The sequence below is a fragment of the Lepidochelys kempii genome, chromosome 9 (genome assembly GCF_965140285.1).
Source record: "Lepidochelys kempii isolate rLepKem1 chromosome 9, rLepKem1.hap1, whole genome shotgun sequence".
Lineage (NCBI taxonomy): Eukaryota > Metazoa > Chordata > Testudines > Cheloniidae > Lepidochelys > Lepidochelys kempii.
Window position 1 is genome coordinate 94,812,158 of NC_136388.1, and position 20,442 is coordinate 94,832,599.

The window sequence follows — 20,442 nt, forward strand, 5'->3', positions numbered from 1 at the left end:
TGTGTGTATAGGTGCTTGAGACTAAGTAAAGTTTAGCTTTAAGTTAAAGCATTCTTGTGTTGTCCTGTTTGTACCAGCCATCTATTGGTCGGACGGCCATGTCTCCCGATTTATTTCCTGACACCACCTTGCACAGAGTAAAAGTTACCCAGAGCTTTGGGTTGAAAGAACCCCAGGTAACAATCCAAGCTTGAATGCCTAATTGCCATAGGTTCCTTTTGAATATGTCACTCCATATATTTCTTTGCAATAAATGATAAAGAGCCTGATTCTGCTTCCCGACTTATGGTGAATTATGCCTTTCTGCACAAATAGCCCCACTAAAAGTCATAGCCCCCAAAGGGTATGTATTTCCATTTTGTTGTGCAATTGGTTTACCCTGTTTCTTTCCTAAAAGACCTAACAATACTTTTATATCCTGATGAAATGATGTTTAAAAGACCCCATGCTGTGGTAAATTTTTGACCAGGAGAAGTGGCTCTTGTGAGATTAGCATATAGTTCTTTTGGGGCCTCCTTAAAGCTTTGTCTAAGAATGCAGAAAATTCATCAGAATGATTTGCATGCATTTAGAGTAGTGCTTCTCAACCTTCTCCACAGTGTGAACCCCAGGTTGACAGCCCCAGTTTTACAAATCCCTGAGGCTAGGCATCATATTTTAAAGGGTCACTAGAGATGGATGATTCATCCTGCTAGAGAAACCCAGGCACAGACAAGCACACACAACTGAAAATGAAGAAATACTCCTTTGCCACTTTTAAGTGGTATAATTAGTTCTTAATAATGATGCTTATGCAGCACCTTGCATCCAGGGAAATATGCAAATAGTAAATTACACCTTGCAAAACCCCTGTGAAGGTGAGAAGTAGGCCCTATTTTGCATATGGATAAACAGGTGATTTGCCAATGGTCCCACAGAATATGTGCAAGAGTTGGGAAATAAACTCAGAATACAGAATTGCCAGCATGTTATCCTAACCATCACTTCAGTCTTGTCCCAAATGACTGGAAATATAAACATAGAGCTAGATCCTAAATATCATACACTGGCGAGTCCCAATAGTGCTACGTGTAGGTGTAAATACTCACCTCTTGCACAGTCTAGTCCATAAAAAGTTTTCCATGACACTGAATTCAAACATATTTAGACACAACGAGGAGCTCTAGTTTGCTGGGATTGTTTGTCAAAAGATTTTTTTTTTCAGAGTTGGAGCATCTCTGCCTGTCACTAGCTCAGACATTGCTAGCAAACACATTTTTACCTGTGATGGTCCCTGGTAAATCTCCGACAGGACTTCCTTTTCTATGATAAGCTGCTTGTAGTTGCTCCCCCAGGGATAGTGTTTTAGATTCTCCGTGTCTCATTGCTCTATAACAGCATTCATAGTGTGGTGCTTTTCCAGTGTCTCCAATGCACTTGTCAAGAATGCTGCCCAACAGCAATGCAGCAGGGGACTCCACTGTCCCTCCAGGGAATGTAGGAAGGCCAAGGTGGTGGCAGAAGCTCCATCTCTCAAAAGTAGTTTTCAATTGTGCAGTGAAAGCTGCCGCTGCAGTAATATCGACCTCCACCAGGCAAACCTGTGTTGTAAAAGACCACTTTAAAGAATCCCCCATGTTTTCAGGCCCTTTTCCTTTTAGCTATATTAATTAGGATCCCCAGTCAGCAAGGCATTTAAGCACATGCCTATCTCTACATACATAACTAATATCATTGGTGTCAGTGGGTCTAAGCAAGTGCTTAAGAACCTTGCTGAATCAGGGCCTACAGGATAAATGAGCCATATAACCCAGGGCACAAAGAAAATACAAAGGAACCCGTCTTAAGCAACCACCTTGAAGATTACCAAAAATCAGGAAAAGGGACTGAAATAGATATTGTGCTTTTTAAAAATGATTGAAAAATCATTGTGGTTGGTTTCCAGAACTCTCATAATATTTGTCTTCAAAGAATACACAAATTAGTAGAAGTGATTACACGTAAAACGGCTCATTGCCATTTATGGAAGTAGTGATATAACATACCACAGCAATTAAGACCCCAGGAAGATCGGAAAAGGATAGTACGAATAACTAGGCATAAAGAAAGAATATGTCATTTGATGTCAGAGTTTCAAAACTGATATATATATATATATATATATATATAAACTTTATATATATGTATATATAGTGAGAGATAGCTCTATATTAGTGAAGTCAGTGTTCATGAAAGATACTTGATTAACATCCCCTAAGATGGAAATCCTCAATTTATACACTGAAAACCTACAGCATTGGCAGCAGCAGTGCAGGCATCCTTCATGCTACCGACTGATGTGCCCCAGCTCCATTCGACCCTGATACACCAAAGCACTTCAGTGCATGCTTAACTTTAAACACATGATGAATCCCATGGAGGTCAAGGGGACTATTTATGTGCTTAAACCCGAGCAGGTGCCTAAGTGCTTTGCTGCATCCTGGCCCTGCAGAAGGATCAGGCTGGGGCGTGTTGGAGGGTGAGTCACTCTCCATGTCCAGTCAGTCCTTGACCTCGCCCCTGGAGACTGTGAACAAAGGATCCAGTTGTGATGGGGGTTTCTGAGATCACCAGGAAGTTGTCCTGTGTGAAATTAGACCAACAAGTCATTTCACATGAGCCAGCCATCAGATGGTAGCAACAACTTTTGAGTTAACCGAGGCCAGCTTCAAAACGAAAACCTAGAGGTAAGAGATTCTACATATGGTGCTATTGACAATTCATTCTAGTGCTCCCTGGCAATCTTCAGCCACTTCCTCACCAATGACAGTGGTGTTCATGAATTATGGAAAGAAACTGAGTACCCGTAACTTCACAAGGGGATATGGACCAGCCTTGGCATTGCTTGGGGTTTCACAGGAGGATAACTTTAATATCCAGTAGTGAAGAAAATGTGGGTATGTGTCCAGCTGTGTTCTCTACAAACTTTGAGCCAGATCCTAGCTGCTGTAAATTCGCAGAGTTCATTGGAGTTATGCTGATTTACACCATCTGAGGTTGTGGCTTGTTCTGTTAAAGGCTTCCAACATGTCTAAAATCCCTGGAAATAAATCTCAAATTTCAATGCTAATTTGCTAGAGAAAAACAACAGAGAGCTCATAAATTAAAAGTAAAGATGGCGAAACCAGAATATTTAAAGACACTTTTCTTCTTTTTTAAAAGTTAGCTGTTAGAACACAAAACAAGAACTTGCTATGGATTGGTGTTTTCAAACGACACCTATGGGGCAGCAGTCTCAATTTCCACCAATAAACTGATATTGCAAGACAAATACACTATTGATCAAAGTATTTTTGCCCAAATACTGTCTTGTTGAAAACTTTAAAATCAACTGAGGCATTTTCCACTTCTATTAATATTCATGCAAGTGAGAAATCATAAAACAAGTCAATGACATCATTAAATTGAACACCAATAAGATCTACTGAAATGAAAAGTAAATATTGAACAAGCTTTAGTTTTTCATTTCCAGTGGCTAAAAACAATACTAAATCATAAATATAAAGCAAAGTATGGAAATGTGTCAACTAAATTGAAGGCACAACTCTGAATAAATCATAACTGCTTGTCCAATGTTAGTTTCAAAAGGTACTGTTGAGTTGAAAAGAAGAAAAACAGCCTAATCAGCAACTGCTTATAACTCATGCTTCCATGAGCTTTTTAGTGCCTGGGATAACACTTTTTTTCTTTTATTTTTTTTACAAGGACAAGGGATATTTATAACTTTTTTCAATTGGTTAAATTTTCATGTGAAAAAGAAATAAAATTGAACATACGGCCTTCTTTAAAGTTCTACTTCAGGTTCACAAGAAGAAAGTAAAAGTTAAGAGTAGACAAAAATGTAGGGCTCAATACAACAAAGACTATAAGCATAACCGTATACATCTTAGTACTCCTCACTATATAAAGTTATGCACCTGCTTTAAGTCTTTACAGGGTCAGCTTCTTCTTTTGTATGAGTCAAAAGCCATTCTTTCATGGAAAACTGACAAATAAACTAATTTAAGTCTCTGTCTTCAAAAGCCAGTCTCAGCTTTATTTTTCTAATTAGCAAGACAGATTTTTATATGGTTAAAGCAAATGTGCTGTCTGTCAGAATCAAGGATATTGTGTGGTCCCTGTCATCTGTCAAATGTAATCAAGGGCTTTGTCTTTGGCATTATCACTAGGCAGGTGTTTGTAGACAACTAATCCCCAAAACATTCCTTTTATGTGTAAAAAACTTTATGATTACACAGATGTTCATTGCATTACTACCATTACATAACACTTTTAAGAATTAATTTTAAGAAGTAAACTTACCTGCCTTGATGCCATCAAATATTTGTAAACAAAACAGATTAATGTCTGAAATCACAATATTTAGCAAATCCTATCAGGTAGTTTAATTGAAAGAAATATAAATGAGGTTATTTTTTATTCTTAGCAGTTACTCCTCATTAACATTTAATGCACTGTAATAGTGTGGGTTTGTTGCCTCTTCTACTAAAAAAATCCAGCTTTTTCTAGGTTCACTTTGGAGAGCTTCCTTATAGCTGCTTCCACATCACCAGGGCTATGACCTATCTCCCTTTTCTTTTCAACCTGTCAGGTAATCCGTAGCATTAGCAAACCACTGGGATGTGTTTGCTATATAGAGGCTGTTTTTAGTGCACGATTATGCCAACACAACGAATTCACCACTGACACAAAAGTGTCAGTCAGAAAAAGTTCAGTCACTATATAGGCTACATATTTAAGATGTGGGAAATAATTGTCCTGCTCTCCTTGGCACTGGTGAGGCCTCAGCTGTAGCACTGTGTCCAATTCTGGGTGCCACACTTTAGGAAAGTTATATCTCAACTGGCAAGAGCCCAGAGGAGAGAGACAAAAATTATTAAAGGTGTAGAAACTAGGGCTGTCGATTAACGGCAATTAATTCATGCGATTAACTCAACAATTAATTGATATTAAAAAATTGTGATTAATCACAGTTTTAATTGCACTGTTAAACAATAGAATACCAACTGACATTTATTACATATTTTGGATGTTTTTCTAAATTTTCATATATATTGATTTCAATTACAACACAGAATACAAAGAGTACACTGCTCACTTTATATTATTATTTTTATTACAAATATTTGCACTGTAAAAATGATAAAAGAAACCCCATTTTTCAGTTCATCTCATGCAAGTACTGTAGTGCAAGCTCTTTATTGTGAAAATGCAATTTACAAAAAAAAAATTGTTACATAACTGCACTCAAAACCAAAACAATGCAAAACTTTAGAGCCCACAAGTCCACTCAGTCCTACTTCTCGTTCAACCAATCACTAAGACAAACAAGTTTGTTTACATTTACGGGAGATAATGCTGCCCACTTCTTACTTACAATGTCACCAGAAAGTGAGAACAGGGATTCGCATGAAACTTTTGTAGCTGGCATTGCAAGGTATCTACGTGCCAGATATGCTAAACATTCGTATGCCCCTTCATGCTTCGGCCACCATTCCAGAGGACATGCTTTCATGCTGATGATGCTTGTTAAAAAATACGTTAAATTTGTGACTGAACTCCTTGGGGGAGAATTGAATGTCTCCGGCTCTATTTTACCCACATTCTGCCACATATTTCATGTTATAGTAGTCTCGGATGATGATTCAGCACATGTTCATTTTAAGAGCACTTTTGCTGCAGATTTGACAAAACGCAAAGAAGGTACCAATGTGAAATTTGTAAAGATAGCTCCAGCACTCAACCCAGGGTTTAAGAATCTGAAGTATCTTCCAAAATCTAAGAGGGACACGGTGTGGAGCATGCTTTCAGAAGTCTTAAAAGAGCAAAACTCCAATGCAGAAACTACAGAACCTGAACCACCAACAAAGAAAATCAACCTTCTGCTGGTGGCATCTGACTCAGATGATGTGTCGGTCCACACTGCTTTGGACTGTTATCAAGCAGAACTCGTCATCAGATTGGATGCTTGCACAAAGGGACATATGATTCTTTTGAGCATCTGGCATGTAAATATCTTGTGATGCCTGCTACAACAGTGCCACGTGAACACCTGTTCTCACATTCAGGTGACACTGTGAACAAGAAACGGGCAGCATTATCTCCTGCAAATGTAAACAGACTTGTTTGTCTGAGCGATTGGCTGAACAAGAAATAAGTCTGAATGGACTTGTAGGCTCTAAAGTTTTATATTGTTTTATTTTTGAATGCAGTTATTTTTGTACATAATTCTACATTTGTAAGTTCAACTTTCTTGATAAGGAGATTGCGCTACAGTACTTATATTAGGCGAATTGAAAATACTATTTATTTTGTTTTTTACAATGCAAATATTTGTAATAAAAATAAATACAAAGTGAGCACTGTACACTTTGTATTCTGTGTTATAACTTAAATCAAAATATTTTAAAATGTGGAAAACATCCAACAATCTTTAAATGAATGGTATTCTATTATTAACAGTGTGATTAAGCACACAATTTTTTAATTGTTTGACAGCCTTAATTGAAACCTGACCTATGAGGTAAGATTTAAAACACTGGACATTTTTAATTTTGATAAAAGAAAGACTGAGAAGGGACCTGATAACAGTCCTCAAATATGTTAAAGATTGTTATAAAGAAGATGATGATCAGTTGTGCTCCATGTCCACTGAAGGTAGGAGAAAAAGTAATGGGGTTAATTTGCAGCAAGGGAGAGTTAAATTAGGGAAAAAAATTCTAACTAGAAAGATAGTTAAGTTCTGGAATAGGCTTCCAAGGGAAGTTATGGAATCCCCATCATTGGAGGTTTTTAAGAACATGTGCCAGGGATGGTCTAGGTTTACTTGGTCCTGCCTCAGTGTAGGGGGCTGGATTTGAAAACCTCTCAAAGTGCCTTCCAGCCCTACATTCCTATGATTCTATGTCTAGCAGGAGCAATTCTAATATCAACAAATTCTCAAATCCATTAACTCAAATTCTGTTGTGAATTTTCACATGGGGGGAGTATCAGCCAGTGCAAGGGCGTAACAATAAGAAACCCCTTACACTTACACCCCAGTACAGGCTACCTTGGGTTTAGGTGTGTAGGAGTAAGGGCTACTTACCTGCCTACTCTCTCCCTGGAAGAGGTGAGAAGGAAGTGGATGGAGCATTGGCAGAGTGAGTGGTGGGGGGAGGAGTTGTGATTTGCTGATGGTGGAGGGCAGCAGTAAAGTACTACCCTGTATGCGAAAAGAAGAAGTAGGGAGGGAGGATGACTCAGAAACCACCTTGCTGGAAAATTTCCAACAGCAAAATGGAAATGAAATGTATTGTTTCAACCTGAAGTGGAATATTTTAGTATTTGAATCGACCTGAAGTACTTTGTGTAATCCTCTCAGGAATGAGCTAGGGAGGAGAGGGAGGAAGAGAGCCCCATCTTAGTTCCAGTAGACGGCGTATATAAGTAGACCACAATGGGTTGGGGGGAAAGGGCATGACTGAGATGTTGAACTTGTTTTACATAATCTTATTTTGAAGAAATAAAACTAAATCCCTGAAGAAATGGGACTGAAATCCTGTGGCTGGGAATGTTCTTTGGGGACCAGCCTCACGAGTTATGGTCCCTACACCCTCACACAAACAAAATCTACCTATAATGGTCTTGGTCCCTAATACTCCTGATCCCTTCTATTAATGGGTTTGTATCCTGTACCTAAAGAGAAGATGGAATAAGGTATAAAGGATAGACCATCTGAAGGGAAACACCCTTCACAAAATTTAATAATATCACTTTTTCCTCTTGAAAAACATGTGTGCATCCAAAATATTTGAAGTTTGCAGTAACTCTCAAAGACACATTCCTTTGAGAAGTGGTCCCCTTGTGTATCTGCACCATACAATGTGGAATTATTTGTTGAATCTGTACTGCAGCTGAAATTAAGAAACATTTGTGCACACTCAGCATGAAGGAGATTCTTGTTACAATACATTTAAGGCTATTGCCATGCTAAGAACCAATACTGATATGTTACATGCACTGATGCTTTTCTCTGCGAGTAATATAATCTGTTACTAAACTGTGTACTTCACTGGAAACAAGGATGCATTGGACAAAACTGAAACAAAAAAAGTGTATGTATTGGCAATGACAGTGAGCCAAGTGATCAGGTACTGGAAGAAAATAGCCACTTTAAACACGGTTCGCTGAGAGCAGAGGAAACTGCACGGGTGAAAATCACAGTCTGCTTACAGCATGCAGGACTAGAATATAAATCACTGAATGAAAAATGATCAAGCCGAGATTTTCAAAGCTGCTTCCGGGAATTGGATGTCACATTCCCATTAATTTTAGTGGAACGGGGCATCAGTTTCCTCAGGGAACTTTGGAAATCTCAGTCTAAATGTCAGTTATTCAGACAGAAAATATAGGGTGAATTCTTAGAACTCTTGCTGTGTTATTGGATGCTGTCAGTTGCAGCACTTCAGTTGAATTTAAAATGATACTTTCAACCTAGCTCCCCATGTGGTCTGTTTTTACAGGCACAATTCTGCGTCTATATTCACATTTTTGCCTGTAGGATTAAGCTGCAGGTGCAAATATTAGTAGTTACACATCTGGCTTTCTGGAGTCAAATTATTATTAGATTTCTCATTATTAATATTTAAATGCATTCAGTTTGCTGTGGAGTCATTTCATTATGGACACAAATATCCACCCGCAGAACCAAAGGCCCTGCATGTCTACCTGCACATAGACAGCTAGTGAGAGCGAGAGTGAATGCATTCGAAGAGTTATTTACTCTGTCTCAGGCAGTTGTCTTAATATTTTATGCCAGTGGCTCTCAACCTTTCCAGACTACTGTACCCCTTCCACGAGTCTGCTTTGTAAGTTTCGCCTAAAAAACTACTTGCTTACAAAATCAGACATAAAAATACAAAAGTGTCACAGCACGCTGTTACTGAAAAATTGCCGACTTTCTTTATATTTACCATATAATTATAAAATAAATCAATTGGAATATAAACATTGTACTTACATTTCATTGTATAGTATATAGAACAGTATAAACAAGTCATTGTCTGTATGAAATTTTAGTTTGTACTGACTTCGCTAGTGCTTTTCATGCAGTCTGTTGTAAAACTAGGCAAATATTTAGATGAGTTGATTTACCTCCTGGCAGACATCTGCATACCCCCAGGGGTATGCATACCGCTGGTTGAGAACCACTGTTTTATGCCATCCCCTGCCCAGTATGTGCCCTTTATATGACACATATTTTTGTACTATTTCAGAAACATATTAGGGAGGTTTTACAAACATTATTGGTACATTTTTAGTCTTATGCCTACCTATAAAGGTGCCTTCCTCACCTCCAAACTCCCATAGGGGTGAAATCCATTTCTCACATAGCAAAATTTGCAACTACTTGTGCTTTCAGGGCTATATCTGGATGCAAGCATTACCCTAATTTGGCCAGCATGTCAGTATTCTAAGGCTTGAACATCCATAAGCAATGATTATCAACCTTCTGGAGTTTATAAGCCCCATAGGGTGCCATGTTGGTGGTACTACAGGACTAGGGGAAAGAGGGACCAGACCTATTGCCTGAGACATTCCTCTGCAATGAGGAATGGCAATAGTGAAGGTAGAGGGAAAGTTGTTTCATTGTGCTAAGTTCTGGAACTATGGCTACTCTATCATTCCCAGCTGTGGCAAAGAACAGGGACAATGAGCCTGACCCAAAAGCCAATTGAAATTTGGGAGACTTTCTGTGGAATTCTGCTCAGAGCCAAATATAATTTTTAAGCAGCTCATTTTTTTAAATTCTGCCCAGATTTATTGACTGGATCCTCCACTGATACACATTGATGCAGACTCAGAGACATCAATGGAACGACACTGATTTACACCAGCTAAGGGTCTGGCCCCGCAGTTTAATCTAAATTAGAAACGCTAAATTCCCTGTGATTTTAATATTAGGGAAAAGAACGGGTTAAAAATACTTTACTCAGTAACCCAAAAGTGTTTCGAAGGCAGACTGTTGTAGATCCTCGAGAAAGAGGATTGTTCTTTTTGTGGCCCCTTAATTATTTATGACTGAGTGATTTATGGATTTTAAGCTGTGGTTTGCTTTTGATTATTCTTTTTTTTTTCACCTTTGCTATTTTTTCCACTTCCCTAATCTAAATGTAACACTCTCTTTACTATTGATCCGGAGCCTGTTTCTGTGGCAAGCCATGTCATTTGTCAATGTTTTCACTGGTTGGCACGCTTCAGTTATTGGCATTGATTACCATGAATAATTTATGACTATGGGCTTTTAATCTGTCATTGATCGGAACCATCTTTTCTCAGAATGAATGGAGCGCTCCTGAGACTTGCCGGATTGACAGGCCCGGATAGACGTCTTCTATTTAGCCACAAAATGTATATGGCAGAAATAGCAGCAATTGAAGCTTTCACATGCTCCTCTACCAGTATGCCTTCGACCTGGGTTTTGACCATTTTTTAAAGGGAAAGCGTCTTCCAGGCTCTAGGACTGACACTTCTGTTGATAAAGGAAAGGAGCTCTCTAGTTGTAATGTGATCAGCTATGGATTGAGGCCATTACCTCATTTCCCAGCCTTTACGTGCTAATGACTTTCATTCACTACTGATCTTGGTGGGATGTGAACTAGTGACATAGCAGTATAAAATTCCTTACCCTATTAATAATTCCATTTCTTAGCCAATTCTCCTGATTGCTACATGCTCACAAGTAGATGCATTACGGAGAATGTAATATATATGCTTTACTCAGGTGACTATGAATGCAGATGTTGTGGGAACCTCTGGAAGATTCAGAAGTCCCTGAGCAGGCAGTGCAGGTATTCATGTACCTATGTCATTACTAGTATATATACCATCTACAGTAACCTACCAGGTCAATGTGCCCATTAGGTGGAGGATCAAGGGAGCAGGTAGATGTGTTATGTGAAGTTCTCCTTGCCCTATCCCAGCACAGTTCAGCTAGACCCCAGGTCTCCTTTGCTCTCTACATTGGCTTTCCCATAGAAATCAAGTCCAAGGCGTCAGGGCTAGATCCACAAAAGGACTTAACGGGCTGACTCCAAAATATAGATCCTCAAAACCCCCACTAAGCTTCTGCCTAACCCTAGAGGCACCTAAGTTTCTGCCAGTGGGCATGCACAAGACTACATTAAGTCCTGACACTGTTGAACTGCTGGACATCCTAGCTGACACCTAATCTCTGGCAGGTCACTCAGACTAGGTGTTCACCCATCTAGCTTGCCTGTGGGGCCCTATGTTGTAGATATTTTCAGAGCATACTTATCAGAGCATGCCTCACACAAGAGACAGCAAGGGGTGACCGGATTGGCACTATTTGGGGATATGTGTCAGAATCCTGACTTGCACTCCCTTGGGATGTATGAGAATCCCCACTCTGCCTGTTCTGCAGGAAGGACTTGAACCCAGCTCTTCCATCTGACAGCTGAGTGCCCTAACCACTGAGCTATTGGCTTTAATGTGCTGGGTCCTTGTCTCATTTTTTATGAGAAAGCCAGCTAAACCAGCTCAGCACTAACTCCAGGAGAGGGATCACAGCTGTGAATCCTGGGCAACAATAGGTGCCTCCTTCTGGCTCAGAGCTAGGGGCCAAACCTATTCTCAGCTTTTCCTACTGGCTATTTTATAGGCTCCTCACTCAGCTTGCTGGCTGGTCTGAATCCCATTCTTAGACACCTAATTCTCCCCATGCATTGCAAAGGGATCCCTGGCACCAAAAGATCCAATGCCCAAGCCCTTTGTGGATCTCACCCTTGGTCCTTACCTATAAGAGGCTGTGTGGCGTGGGCCCAGGGTAGCGAAAAGATCTCCTGAAGCTCCAGGATGAAGACCATGCTCAACAGCTCCACTCCTCAGGCACAACAGAATTGTCCACCACAAGGATAAATCTTGTCTATGCAGGAGACAGAGCTTTTTCAGGGGCTGGTCTGAAACTGCAGATCAAACTCCCACAGGAACAAAGGACCATCACAAACCTCACCATCTTCCTCACCAAGTATACGGCACACTTCTTTGACTTGCATTCTGTAACATAAACACAGAAAAGGTGTGTGTGTGTGTGTGTGTGTAAACCCTACCAAAACAAAACACTAAACTGCACACACAATTCTCTCCCTGGTGAGAGCACGAGAGAAGAGTCATATTACTTAATGCACTAGTGGAAGATGCTCAGATACGATGGCGATGGGGCCATCTAAGATGGGGCCATAGATAAGTAGATAGATGAGATGAGAAATGGATATTTGTAAGAGATGAAAAATGGGAGAATTAGAATATTGAGGAGACCTTGGAAGAAATGAACCAGAGCTGAGATGGCAAAGGAAGGTGCTGATACTCCACTACTAAAATCACCTGGGGGGCTTCAATAAATGAAAAGTGCTTGGAACCATGATGACACTACGGTGAAAATAAGAGGTGTGACCTGAACCTGACAGCAGAATTACTTCTTTAGCAAATGCAAGGGCATCTCTGCCAGACAGCCTGTGATTGCCAGTCTTCTCAGGTTAATGAAATAGCTGAATCAAGGAAGAAATAATTCTAGAGTGGAAGTGATTCTGAAAAAGAAATAACTGCTCTTTCTAGGAAGGAATAACAACAGTGATCCTTCCAGGTAGCATCCTAATTTAAATGCACAGCTGCATCCCAGCCAGAGAAAACAAAGAGCTGCAGAAAAGCTACACTTTTGTACTGTTGGGATCCTCAGGCTGATTTGCTAGGATAATTATTGTTAGATAAGCATAGCTAGAAATGGGAATTTTTGTTCAAAATAAGGAAATAAGATAAATAAGTTAGACAGAGGGAGACTGAGTACTTTTCTTAGACTCATTAACAGAGTGATTTGCTTAGCGTGTCCTGACTTGTCCTTATGTCTAAAGAGAACTTGTTGTCTCAAACTGAGATCAATACAAGCAGGCATTCCCACTATTCTTTCGAAAATATTGTGTCAGTATTTTCAGAGAATAATATATTAATAGTATTTGGCATTTATGTAACAAATTTCCTCCAGCTAAAGTAAAGTCATGCAATAGTATTTTCCAAAGGATAGTTGTTCCAGCATCGCAGGGTCCCCTGTAATGTGGGTATTAGCCCTGCTTTATGGATGGGTAGACTGAGGCCTGGGCAAAAGCAGCTAAGGTGGGATTTTCAAAAGCATTTAATGTCGACCTAACTTTACTCCTCAAATGGCCCTTTCACCAGGTTTCATTGGTCATTTTTGTTTTAGCAGTTGACAAAATCTTGGCCATTTTAGCTACAAGGACAATTGATCAAATTGTCACAGGCGGTTGGCTTCTGTAAAAACATCCTCATGACATGAACGTACTAACCTCCAGAGGGGTCCTGCTTGTCGGTGGCTGAGCTGGGTGGTGCTTGATCTTCATGGAGGCTACATCCCTTTGGGATTTGCCAGGATAACCATGACTTGGTTCCCACTGAAGCCATTGAGAGTTTTACCATAGATATCTACAGCAGCAGAGTTAGGATATCTCTAAGACTGTCATTGACTTCAGTGGGAGCAGAGATGGCCCAATGCTGAGCAGTCTTGAAAATCTCTTCCTAAGTGACTTTAATCAGAGCAAGGTAGTGACAGAAATAGGAACAGCATTTGAGTACTCTGATCTAACCCCCACACAGCACTGCCTGGCTAGAGATGTTTTCAGAAAAGGCTTTAGACAATTGCTGAGAGCCAAAGGAACAGAACCTAGAAAAATTCAGTGAAAGTAATCTATATTCTCTTCTCCCTAGAGCAGAACACAAGGAAAGGGCGAGAGTGCAGAATGAACATCTGACACTGCTGGCTATATTCTCAACACCAGATGAGTAGGAGGACATTTCCCCACACTGTCACATGTAGAACAAAACTTCCAAGTAGGCTTGGGATCACAGAATCCAAGTTAAATATTACAACTCATTATATGGTCACAAGCCATTAGTTTCAGGTCCAAACTGGCAAGAAAGAGCAATTCAGATGTATGTGGGGGAAAAAAGAACTCAGAACAAAAACCTAAAGATTAATCAGAAAAAAAGGGGTTTCATAGCAATTCCCTCTTTTCCCTTTACCATCCTATTGCTTATGATTATGGCTCATTAGCCACTGTCAAATATTTCACCATTTAATCCTCAGCCTTATTTGAGAGTAGCCGCATTACATTTTGCATTCTGGCTATCAGGAGGCTTGTACTTGTGAGTCTTGTTTTTCCCAATCCACTTTACCAGTTCAAATATATGATTATTCGTCAGCCCCTTCTAAAGTGCTAACTCTGAGATTCAGGCAAAGAGGGAAATTGTATAAAATAAGTTCATTTCTTCTTGTAATGCTAATTATAATGCAAATCATCGCTCAAAACTAGTTTAGTGCTACATACACGAAAAGATGTGGTCTGTACAATGAATGACTTCCCCTCCAATATGCAGTCCATTATGTTTCCTCAGTTCCAGCAGCCTGTCAAAATAGTTCTGTGTGCAGCTAGCAAAAACTCTGAACATCTATTAAATCATGACAAATATTTTCTTTCCTTAGTTTGTCTAGGGTTATAAGTATTTGAGAATTACAAAATGCCAGAAATTTTATTGCAGCTGTGCCTGCACCACTTATTTAAACAAGTGGGACACATTTATCTTCGTTTGACTTATGCTTTTAGCTGGAGCAGACAGACGGCATATTGTTTTTTTTTTTTTTTCTGAATTTACTAAAGGCTTAGGGCGTCCATCTGGTGTCTTATGCGATGGAATGCTATGAAACAAATGTATTCGTTCAATCAATATGTGGAACTTTTCTTCATGGGGAGAAGAACCACTCACTCAGTGCTCTGGGCATTTAAAAATAAAATGGCATAACTTGCCCAATCAGTCAATGATAAACTATAAACCGTTCAGCGCCGCAGTTTAGACGTCTTGCATCCGGAGGAAATATGGGGTGAAATGCTATAGGATAAAATAAGATCCCCTTTCCCCAAAGCTTTGCCACCACACAAACTGAGCCCAAACTTTGGGGTTGTTTGAAGAAATATTGGTTCATTCACGTGTGTGAGAGAGCTAAGTGTGAAGCAGATACGGGGTGGACACTGAGCTTTACTCAAGTGCTAGCCTCAAGGAGGGAGGAAGTCTGTGTTTATCATAGAATCATAGAATATCAGGGTTGGAAGGGACCTCAGGAGGTCATCTAGTCCAACCCCCTGCTCAAAGCAGGACCAATCCCCAATTTTTGCCCCAGATCCCTAAATGGCCCCCTCAAGGATTGAACTCACAACCCTGGGTTTAGCAGGCCAATGCTCAAACCACTGAGCTATCCCTCCCCCCCGTGGTTTAAAGGTGGTTTAAGCCACCTTTCCACCCCTAATCCTGGGAATACCTAGGGGAAATAGTTAAATCACAGTTATACTCTAAAGCAACCTCGGGGCTGCTCTAAATTACATTAGCAGTGCACTACTGGCTCTCTCTGCACTTATTTACTGGCCCAGGACAACCAGAGAATAACATGCTATGGCCACATCCTCTCTCTTCTCCAATCTATCCCACCACATCCCCTATGTTTTAAGGAGAGTGCAGGGAGTGGAACTGATGGATAGATCCAGATACAACACCTTCATGTGAACCGTTTATTCCCTTCTACTCAAGGGGAATCCTCATCTACACACTCAACACAGCTTTCCACATGCTTTGTGTAGAGAATCTGTCTTGGACAATTTAAAATTTCCGTGTACCTCTGTGCTTCCTGATTTCATCCAGGAAAGGAAGCAGAAATATTGAAATTACAAAGAACCCTAGGACTTGGCACAACAGATTAGATTCAGATCCTGTACACTGTTTCTGACAATGTCCAGCACCAGGTGCTTCAGTAGAAGGTCAAAAAAGTCTGTAATGAAATAACCTGTACTTAGAAGAAGTGTTTCACCTAACACAGGTTATTTAAGGGTTTGTCAGTGCTAGAGTTTCAACTGGGGTTAACTGATTGCCAATCAATTTGCATTAACTAACACATTTTGTATGTGAGCTTGGCCACTCCACCAACCTTCCAGAACACAGATGTTTGAGGTGTACCGTGGAATGTCCAGTCTGCATGTACACATGTGTTGGCTAAACTAGAATTAATTGGCAATCAATTTATTTGAGTTAAAAATCTCTAGTTGTCCAACATTTATTGGTGGATTATCACCAAAGCATAAGGATAATTATGTAGCTTCTTTGCAAAGGCCTTAAATTGCTACAAAATAGGAATTCTCCTCTCACTTGAACACTGGCAAAAGTACTTTGCAACCACTTAGCGTGGCTATAAAAGACCATATACAGTACAAGGCAGCAGAGAATTGTGTTCTAAGATGTTCTAACTGACATTACAGTGTGTGATCTGTGGCACAGCGGAGGAAGGTTTAGATTAGATTGTTTTCTGACAAGCATGAACAATGAGTGGAAGTTGTTTTGATTACATCATTTCATTCCAATGCCATAGAGTCCAGTAGCATTGAGAGTATTGCAAGCACAAGGTCCTTCAGCATGATTAGTATAATTACAATGATTAGGGTAGTGGTAGCATGTGCGGGAACGCAAGCAATTAGCATAGGACTTTCAAACAAATAGCAAGGCGTTCAAACAAATAAACTAAAACAATGACGTCAGACTGCTAGAAGAAAGGGAGCTAAATTTGATCCGAAGACTTCAGTTGCAAATATACAGTAAAATAGGATTCTACAATGGAGGCTACAGAAAATAATGTAATCTGGAGTGCACTTGAGAAATTAATTATGCCTCTCTTTTGTTGCTTTTTTGACATGACGGAGATCTGGATAAGTATTAGGTTTTAGTGTAAATCAAGAAGATTAGGATGTTTGCCATTTTCCTACAAGTAGTCTTCATCTGTTTAATCTCCTTCAGTCCTGTCATCCTCCATTTCATCCTTGGAGAGATAATTTAAGGGGGCGGGGAGCAGGAATTATTAGGGGCACAGAAATTATTTTGATTTCATTTTAAGAAGTCATCTTGGTGTTTTGACTATTTCTTTTGATCTCTGGTGGCATAAAAACATTACAGAATAATTGCACTTTCCTGTTCTAAAGGAGTCCAGCTGTTCATGACATACAGTGAAAAAAGGTTTTAATCGCAAGACAATAAAGACATGTTAAGTGGATTTTTACCTAGGAGCCCATGAAAAGATTGGACTTCTGAGTGGAGTTACCCATGGCATCCTTCCAGTCAATGAACAGTCTAGGAGAAGTTCAGCTAGCACACATAATTTCAGTATTTTCAGGAGAGTGGAGAAATTCACATTAGGGACAGGCAGTCCAGCTGGGAAATGGTTTCAGTGGTTTTGGGCGTCAAAATCAAATTGAACTTTTCCTCCAGTTCTGAAATGTTTTGATAACTTTTGATATCTTTTTTCCATGATAATGTTTTGGCACAGCTGACCTGGAAATGCCAAAATACCCAAAGAAACACCTTTCTTTTGTGTTCCTAGCCTAGACAGAGAGGAATAAGGAATAATCTATTTTCATAAGGTTTCTCGCCCTGTTTTGCAGATTTGAAAAGGTTCCCACATTCCAGAAAGGCTTTTGAAACTGTAAATACTTTTCAAACACCAAACCTGAACTTTTAGACTCTTGGAGGTTCACTCATCACTTATTCACACCTAAATATGTTTTTTCCCCTTCCAAAAAAAAAAAAATCAAAGCGAAAATTAGGAATTTTGCACATCATTATTAATCATATGTACAACGATATGGCAACATTCTGCTCTTATTGGCAAGTAAATCCAGTGTGTTTGTGATATGCAACAGATGGTTGAATGTCACTTTACTATCTATATTTTATTTGCCAGTTCAACTTTTGCACATGGACCTTTTCAATTATCACACTGTGTAGTACAAGGGCTTACACAATATCCAGCAATTTTTGGCAGCAACTGCTCAGTCTCTGGTTGCTGCCAAATCTCTGGCAGTATAAGCTGAATTCCTGTTTAGTATACATAAGCACAAGGTTCTCATTATACTGGAATTTGATACTCAGGGCCAGAAGGCTCCACATACAATGTATACCCAGAAACGCTGTCTTGTCTTTAGACTGAACAACTGTTTCATCTGTGGTGTATTAAAAAAACTGTCATAACTAAATGGACAATTGTATATACACACAGAGAGAATTAAAAATGAATCAACAAACAATGGAATAAGCAACAAATGCAATACCTAAAGATGAGAGTTATTTCATCAGAATGCACTGAAAATTGGCAGAGACCAGCAAAGGGTAATTGTAACACTCTTAGTAACTAAGCTGATGCTGCTATAGTAATGCAAGCTAACACCAGAAATGATTTTATATGTAGGCAGCAGTAATCAGATTTTATTATTCCAAGATAAGCTACTGTAAATATTAGCAGTACAGTAGTAACAGTAATACAAATTGATGTTTTAACATAATCTTTAGGGCTTGATTTAACAACCCCCCTTCCATGCCCCTAAAAAGAAAGGAAGGAATTTTCACAATGATTTATAGATGGGCCTCCTAGCAAAATTTCCATGTGGGTGTCCTTTCCCCATCATTAATGTACTCATCTCCAACACACACACACATACACACACACTTAAAAGTTAAAAAATAGTAATAAAACAATAGTCCCTGCCCTGTAAAAATAACCATCTTGTCCCAACTGTTTCCCCTCTGTACAAATGAAAAGAAACACACACACACACTGCAAGTCGCTGCCTTGCCCAACAAAACTATATCAGTGTCAGACTCCCTCACATGTTCATAGGCAAACAAACATACACCAGTTCAGTGTTCTCTCTTGCTTCAAACACATCATTTTAGTACTCTGCCAAATCAATTACACATTCTCTCGCTGTCCCCTGGGCAGACCCAGTGATTTAAGATATCAGGTTAAGGGGCAACTGGATCACAGTTTATAAGTACCTACATGGGGAACAAATATTTGATAATGGGTTCTTCAGTCTGGCAGAGAAAGATATAACACGAGTCAATGGCTGGATGTTGCAGCTACACAAATTCCGACTGGAAAGAACAGTGAGGATACTCACCTGTTAGAACAATTTACCATGGGTCATGGTGGATGCTCCATCACTGGCAATTTTTTAAATTAAGATTGGATGTTTCTTCTGAAAGATCTGCTCTAGGCATTATTTTGGAAAGTTTCATGGCCTGTGCTATGCAGGAGGTCAGACGGGATAAGCACAATGGTACCTTTTGGCCTTGGACTCTCTTAATCTTCAAGGTAGTTTTCAGGTTTGTTAGTGCAGCAGCTAGAAGGAAGTAACTCTGCGGGTTAAGACAATTTCCTTGCTTTGCGATAGACTTCCTGTGGGCCTCAAGCAAGTCATATAGACTCTCTATGCCTCAGGCCCCATCTGTAGCATTAGGGAAATGATACATTTCCCTACCTCCCAGGGATATTGTGAGGATAAACACATTAAAAACTGGGAGGCACCCATTAATACAGTATGTGTATAACTGGAACCTTGTATTTCTTCCCCTTCTCTCCTTTCACTTTGCTATCCTCATTCCCACTAGATGCATATTTAATACGAAGAAAATTAGAGCGTATTAAAATGGCTCAGGTCAGGGATGTGAACATCTCTTGAACTGTGGACTGCAATTAACTAGGCTTCCTGTTCAGGGAGGAGGAGAAAGGAAAGGAACACAAGAGGGGGGAAAAGGTGAAAACAAAAATATCTGGATAAGACAATCCAGTTTTTCATCCTCGGACTTTAAGCATTGGTGCTTCTCTCTAACCATGTCATTATGAGTTGAATATTCTCTGTCTGGTGCACAGTCACTGTACTTCACAGCCCACCAGGGATTGAGACCCATTGTCTGCATTCTCCATTTGATAGCTCCCACGGTGCTTCAACTACAAAAAAATTGGGAAATTACAATGTCATAAATATAAAGGGAAGAGTAAACCCCTTTGAAATCCCTCCTGGCCAGGGGAAAGCTCCTCTCACCTGTAAAGGGTTAAGAAGCTAAAGGTAACCTCGCTGGCACCTGACCAAAATGACCAATGAGGAGACAAGATACTTTCAAAAGCTGGGAGGAGGGAGAGAAACAAAGGGTCTGTGTCTGTCTGTAGTCGTCTTGGCCGGGGACAGAACAGGAATGGAGTCTTAGAACTTTTAGTAAGTAATCTAGCTAGGTATGTGTTAGATTATGATTTCTTTAAATGGCTGAGAAAAGAATTGTGCTGACTAGAATAACTATTTCTGTCTGTGTATCTTTTTTGTAACTTAAGGTTTTGCCTAGAGGGGTTCTCTATGTTTTTGAATCTAATTACCCTGTAAGATATCTACCATCCTGATTTTACAGGGGGGATTTCTTTATTTCTATTTACTTCTATTTTTTATTAAAAGTCTTCTTGTAAAACACTGAATGCTTTTTCATTGTTTTCAG

At 39.7% G+C, this 20,442-nt stretch overlaps 1 long non-coding RNA gene across 1 annotated transcript in view; it reads right to left on the bottom strand.

Moving 5' to 3' along the window:
* Positions 1-20,442, bottom strand: part of LOC140916958 (uncharacterized) — a 93,034-nt gene that overhangs the window by 16,549 nt on the left and 56,043 nt on the right. Inside the window, exons 4-5 of the long non-coding RNA XR_012160695.2 lie at positions 19,789-19,906; positions 11,816-12,075 (exon numbers count right to left, since the gene is read on the bottom strand). This is a non-coding gene — a long non-coding RNA (uncharacterized LOC140916958). The remainder of the gene's footprint in view (positions 1-11,815; positions 12,076-19,788; positions 19,907-20,442) is intronic.